The sequence below is a fragment of the Phasianus colchicus genome, chromosome 6, assembly GCF_987193195.1.
Source record: "Phasianus colchicus chromosome 6, bPhaCol1.hap1.1, whole genome shotgun sequence".
Taxonomy (NCBI): Eukaryota; Metazoa; Chordata; class Aves; order Galliformes; family Phasianidae; genus Phasianus; species Phasianus colchicus.
Genome location: NC_143441.1, coordinates 1,638,061 through 1,645,134, shown reverse-complemented (window position 1 = coordinate 1,645,134; position 7,074 = coordinate 1,638,061).

Below are 7,074 nucleotides of genomic sequence, written 5' to 3'. Positions count from 1 at the left end.
CACGTTCTTGGCATCACAGTTCCGTTATTTCGCTCACCAACGTCTAAATCGGCTCTCGCGTTGAACCGCTTCGGAGAGTTTGCAGTTGCTGGCCGAGAAATCGCGGTTCTCCCCGAATGCCGCTGTGTGCCTTCAGCAGCGGTCTCGTCTCTCTCGCATGCCGAGAAAGAGCGACTTCAGCCGGATGCTTTTCTCGGACGAGCGGCTTCTTCTGCGCACATCGCAAAGGAGCGGTTCTTGTCTTCTCCTTGTGTCCATGCATTCTGCACTATGCTTCTCTCTCATTCTTATGCCTTTCCGTTTATTCCTAGGGACATTTCGTTTTTCTCTGTTTTTCCGATGCTACACTTCAGCATTCTGTGACGAACAGAGTGGAAGGGAAAAGCCCCTCTAATAAGGCAGCTAGAAGTTCCAGGAGCGACACACGTTGTGCTTTCAGAGAGGACGTTACAGAAAGTCGAGAGATGTGGATTCTTTCCTGCGGAGAAAAAACCCCCTGTTTTCAGGCAATGCAGTATGCAGAATTCACACGTTCTTGGCATCACAGTTCCGTTATTTCGCTCACGAACGTCTAAATCGGCTCTCGCGCTGAACCGCTTCGGAGAGTTTGCAGTTGCTGGCCGAGAAATCGCGGTTCTCCCCGAATGCCGCTGTGTGCCTTCAGCAGCGGTCTCGTCTCTCTCGCATGCCGAGAAAGAGCGACTTCAGCCGGATGCTTTTCTCGGACGAGCGGCTTCTTCTGCGCACATCGCAAAGGAGCGGTTCTTGTCTTCTCCTTGTGTCCATGCATTCTGCACTACGCTTCTCTCTCATTCTTATGCCTTTCCGTTTATTCCTAGGGACATTTCGTTTTTCTCTGTTTTTCCGATGCTACACTTCAGCATTCTGTGACAAACAGAGTGGAAGGGAAAAGCCCCTCTAATAAGGCAGCTAGAAGTTCCAGGAGCGACACACGTTGTGCTTTCAGAGAGGACGTTACAGAAAGTCGAGAGATGTGGATTCTTTCCTGCGGAGAAAAAACCCCCTGTTTTCAGGAAATGCAGTATTCTGAAATCGCACGTTCTCGGCATAGCAATTTCGCTATTTCGCTCTCGTGGGTGGACGGCGCCACTCTCTGTTAACCGCTTCGGAGAGTTTGCAGTTGCTGGCCGAGAAATCGCGGTTCTCCCCGAATGCCGCTGTGTGCCTTCAGCAGCGGTCTCGTCTCTCTCGCATGCCGAGAAAGAGCGACTTCAGCCGGATGCTTTTCTCGGACGAGCGGCTTCTTCTGCGCACATCGCAAAGGAGCGGTTCTTGTCTTCTCCTTGTGTCCATGCATTCTGCACTACGCTTCTCTCTCATTCTTATGCCTTTCCGTTTATTCCTAGGGACATTTCGTTTTTCTCTGTTTTTCCGATGCTACACTTCAGCATTCTGTGACAAACAGAGAGGAAGGGAAAAGCCCCTCTAATAAGGCAGCTAGAAGTTCCAGGAGCGACACACGTTGTGCTTTCGGGGAGGACGTTACAGAAAGTCGAGAGATGTGGATTCTTTCCTGAGGAGAAAAAACCCCCTGTTTTCAGGCAATGCAGTATGCAGAATTCACACGTTCTTGGCATCACAGTTCCGTTATTTCGCTCACGCACGTCTAAATCGGCTCTCGCGTTGAACCGCTTCGGAGAGTTTGCAGTTGCTGGCCGAGAAATCGCGGTTCTCCCCGAATGCCGCTGTGTGCCTTCAGCAGCGGTCTCGTCTCTCTCGCATGCTGAGAAAGAGCGACTTCAGCCGGATGCTTTTCTCGGACGAGCGGCTTCTTCTGCGCACATCGCAAAGGAGCGGTTCTTGTCTTCTCCTTGTGTCCATGCATTCTGCACTACGCTTCTCTCTCATTCTTATGCCTTTCCGTTTATTCCTAGGGACATTTCGTTTTTCTCTGTTTTTCCGATGCTACACTTCAGCATTCTGTGACGAACAGAGAGGAAGGGAAAAGCCCCTCTAATAAGGCAGCTAGAAGTTCCAGGAGCGACACACGTTGTGCTTTCGGGGAGGACGTTACAGAAAGTCGAGAGATGTGGATTCTTTCCTGAGGAGAAAAAACCCCCTGTTTTCAGGCAATGCAGTATGCAGAATTCACACGTTCTTGGCATCACAGTTCCGTTATTTCGCTCACCAACGTCTAAATCGGCTCTCGCATTGAACCGCTTCGGAGAGTTTGCAGTTGCTGGCCGAGAAATCGCGGTTCTCCCCGAATGCCGCTGTGTGCCTTCAGCAGCGGTCTCGTCTCTCTCGCATGCCGAGAAAGAGCGACTTCAGCCGGATGCTTTTCTCGGACGAGCGGCTTCTTCTGCGCACATCGCAAAGGAGCGGTTCTTGTCTTCTCCTTGTGTCCATGCATTCTGCACTACGCTTCTCTCTCATTCTTAACCCTTGATTCCTAGGGACATTTCGTTTTTCTCTGTTTTTCCGATGCTACACTTCAGCATTCTGTGACGAACAGAGTGGAAGGGAAAAGCCCCTCTAATAAGGCAGCTAGAAGTTCCGGAGCGACACACGTTGTGCTTTCAGAGAGGACGTTACAGAAAGTCGAGAGATGTGGATTCTTTCCTGCGGAGAAAAAACCCCCTGTTTTCAGGCAATGCAGTATGCAGAATTCACACGTTCTTGGCATCACAGTTCCGTTATTTCGCTCACGCACGTCTAAATCGGCTCTCGCGTTGAACCGCTTCAGAGAGTTTGCAGTTGCTGGCCGAGAAATCGCGGTTCTCCCCGAATGCCGCTGTGTGCCTTCAGCAGCGGTCTCGTCTCTCTCGCATGCCGAGAAAGAGCGACTTCAGCCGGATGCTTTTCTCGGACGAGCGGCTTCTTCTGCGCACATCGCAAAGGAGCGGTTCTTGTCTTCTCCTTGTGTCCATGCATTCTGCACTACGCTTCTCTCTCATTCTTATGCCTTTCCGTTTATTCCTAGGGACATTTCGTTTTTCTCTGTTTTTCCGATGCTACACTTCAGCATTCTGTGACGAACATAGTAGAAGGGAAAAGCCCCTCTAATAAGGCAGCTAGAAGTTCCAGGAGAGACACACGTTGTGCTTTCAGAGAGGACGTTACAGAAAGTCGAGAGATGTGGATTCTTTCCTGCGGAGAAAAAACCCCCTGTTTTCAGGAAATGCAATATTCTGAAATCGCACGTTCTCGGCATAGCAATTTCGCTATTTCGCTCTCGTGGGTGGACGGCGCCACTCTCTGTTAACCGCTTCGGAGAGTTTGCAGTTGCTGGCCGAGAAATCGCACTTCTCCCCGAATGCCGCTGTGTGCCTTCAGCAGCGGTCTCGTCTCTCTCGCATGCCGAGAAAGAGCGACTTCAGCCGGATGCTTTTCTCGGACGAGCGGCTTCTTCTGCGCACATCGCAAAGGAGCGGTTCTTGTCTTCTCCTTGTGTCCATGCATTCTGCACTACGCTTCTCTCTCATTCTTATGCCTTTCCGTTTATTCCTAGGGACATTTCGTTTTTCTCTGTTTTTCCGATGCTACACTTCAGCATTCTGTGACGAACAGAGAGGAAGGGAAAAGCCCCTCTAATAAGGCAGCTAGAAGTTCCAGGAGCGACACACGTTGTGCTTTCGGGGAGGACGTTACAGAAAGTCGAGAGATGTGGATTCTTTCCTGAGGAGAAAAAACCCCCTGTTTTCAGGCAATGCAGTATGCAGAATTCACACGTTCTTGGCATCACAGTTCCGTTATTTCGCTCACGAACGTCTAAATCGGCTCTCGCGTTGAACCGCTTCGGAGAGTTTGCAGTTGCTGGCCGAGAAATCGCGGTTCTCCCCGAATGCCGCTGTGTGCCTTCAGCAGCGGTCTCGTCTCTCTCGCATGCCGAGAAAGAGCGACTTCAGCCGGATGCTTTTCTCGGACGAGCGGCTTCTTCTGCGCACATCGCAAAGGAGCGGTTCTTGTCTTCTCCTTGTGTCCATGCATTCTGCACTACGCTTCTCTCTCATTCTTAACCCTTGATTCATAGGGACATTTCGTTTTTCTCTGTTTTTCCGATGCTACACTTCAGCATTCTGTGACGAACAGAGTGGAAGGGAAAAGCCCCTCTAATAAGGCAGCTAGAAGTTCCGGAGCGACACACGTTGTGCTTTCAGAGAGGACGTTACAGAAAGTCGAGAGATGTGGATTCTTTCCTGCGGAGAAAAAACCCCCTGTTTTCAGGCAATGCAGTATGCAGAATTCACACGTTCTTGGCATCACAGTTCCGTTATTTCGCTCACGCACGTCTAAATCGGCTCTCGCGTTGAACCGCTTCGGAGAGTTTGCAGTTGCTGGCCGAGAAATCGCGGTTCTCCCCGAATGCCGCTGTGTGCCTTCAGCAGCGGTCTCGTCTCTCTCGCATGCCGAGAAAGAGCGACTTCAGCCGGATGCTTTTCTCGGACGAGCGGCTTCTTCTGCGCACATCGCAAAGGAGCGGTTCTTGTCTTCTCCTTGTGTCCATGCATTCTGCACTACGCTTCTCTCTCATTCTTATGCCTTTCCGTTTATTCCTAGGGACATTTCGTTTTTCTCTGTTTTTCCGATGCTACACTTCAGCATTCTGTGAAGAACAGAGTGGAAGGGAAAAGCCCCTCTAATAAGGCAGCTAGAAGTTCCAGGAGCGACACACGTTGTGCTTTCGGGGAGGACGTTACAGAAAGTCGAGAGATGTGGATTCTTTCCTGAGGAGAAAAAACCCCCTGTTTTCAGGCAATGCAGTATGCAGAATTCACACGTTCTTGGCATCACAGTTCCGTTATTTCGCTCACCAACGTCTAAATCGGCTCTCGTGTTGAACCGCTTCGGAGAGTTTGCAGTTGCTGGCCGAGAAATCGCGGTTCTCCCCGAATGCCGCTGTGTGCCTTCAGCAGCGGTCTCGTCTCTCTCGCATGCCGAGAAAGAGCGACTTCAGCCGGATGCTTTTCTCGGACGAGCGGCTTCTTCTGCGCACATCGCAAAGGAGCGGTTCTTGTCTTCTCCTTGTGTCCATGCATTCTGCACTATGCTTCTCTCTCATTCTTATGCCTTTCCGTTTATTCCTAGGGACATTTCGTTTTTCTCTGTTTTTCCGATGCTACACTTCAGCATTCTGTGACGAACAGAGTGGAAGGGAAAAGCCCCTCTAATAAGGCAGCTAGAAGTTCCAGGAGCGACACACGTTGTGCTTTCAGAGAGGACGTTACAGAAAGTCGAGAGATGTGGATTCTTTCCTGCGGAGAAAAAACCCCCTGTTTTCAGGCAATGCAGTATGCAGAATTCACACGTTCTTGGCATCACAGTTCCGTTATTTCGCTCACGAACGTCTAAATCGGCTCTCGCGCTGAACCGCTTCGGAGAGTTTGCAGTTGCTGGCCGAGAAATCGCGGTTCTCCCCGAATGCCGCTGTGTGCCTTCAGCAGCGGTCTCGTCTCTCTCGCATGCCGAGAAAGAGCGACTTCAGCCGGATGCTTTTCTCGGACGAGCGGCTTCTTCTGCGCACATCGCAAAGGAGCGGTTCTTGTCTTCTCCTTGTGTCCATGCATTCTGCACTACGCTTCTCTCTCATTCTTAACCCTTGATTCCTAGGGACATTTCGTTTTTCTCTGTTTTTCCGATGCTACACTTCAGCATTCTGTGACGAACAGAGTGGAAGGGAAAAGCCCCTCTAATAAGGCAGCTAGAAGTTCCAGGAGAGACACACGTTGTGCTTTCAGAGAGGACGTTACAGAAAGTCGAGAGATGTGGAATCTTTCCTGCGGAGAAAAAACCCCCTGTTTTCAGGAAATGCAGTATTCTGAAATCGCACGTTCTCGGCATAGCAATTTCGCTATTTCGCTCTCGTGGGTGGACGGCGCCACTCTCTGTTAACCGCTTCGGAGAGTTTGCAGTTGCTGGCCGAGAAATCGCGGTTCTCCCCGAATGCCGCTGTGTGCCTTCAGCAGCGGTCTCGTCTCTCTCGCATGCCGAGAAAGAGCGACTTCAGCCGGATGCTTTTCTCGGACGAGCGGCTTCTTCTGCGCACATCGCAAAGGAGCGGTTCTTGTCTTCTCCTTGTGTCCATGCATTCTGCACTACGCTTCTCTCTCATTCTTATGCCCTTCCGTTTATTCCTAGGGACATTTCGTTTTTCTCTGTTTTTCCGATGCTACACTTCAGCATTCTGTGACGAACAGAGTGGAAGGGAAAAGCCCCTCTAATAAGGCAGCTAGAAGTTCCAGGAGCGACACACGTTGTGCTTTCGGGGAGGACGTTACAGAAAGTCGAGAGATGTGGATTCTTTCCTGCGGAGAAAAAAACCCCTGTTTTCAGGCAATGCAGTATGCAGAATTCACACGTTCTTGGCATCACAGTTCCGTTATTTCGCTCACGCACGTCTAAATCGGCTCTCGCGTTGAACTGCTTCGGAGAGTTTGCAGTTGCTGGCCGAGAAATCGCGGTTCTCCCCGAATGCCGCTGTGTGCCTTCAGCAGCGGTCTCGTCTCTCTCGCATGCCGAGAAAGAGCGACTTCAGCCGGATGCTTTTCTCGGACGAGCGGCTTCTTCTGCGCACATCGCAAAGGAGCGGTTCTTGTCTTCTCCTTGTGTCCATGCATTCTGCACTACGCTTCTCTCTCATTCTTATGCCTTTCCGTTTATTCCTAGGGACATTTCGTTTTTCTCTGTTTTTCCGATGCTACACTTCAGCATTCTGTGAAGAACAGAGTGGAAGGGAAAAGCCCCTCTAATAAGGCAGCTAGAAGTTCCAGGAGCGACACACGTTGTGCTTTCAGAGAGGACGTTACAGAAAGTCGAGAGATGTGGATTCTTTCCTGCGGAGAAAAAACCCCCTGTTTTCAGGCAATGCAGTATGCAGAATTCACACGTTCTTGGCATCACAGTTCCGTTATTTCGCTCACGAACGTCTAAATCGGCTCTCGCGTTGAACCGCTTCGGAGAGTTTGCAGTTGCTGGCCGAGAAATCGCGGTTCTCCCCGAATGCCGCTGTGTGCCTTCAGCAGCGGTCTCGTCTCTCTCGCATGCCGAGAAAGAGCGACTTCAGCCGGATGCTTTTCTCGGACGAGCGGCTTCTTCTGCGCACATCGCAAAGGA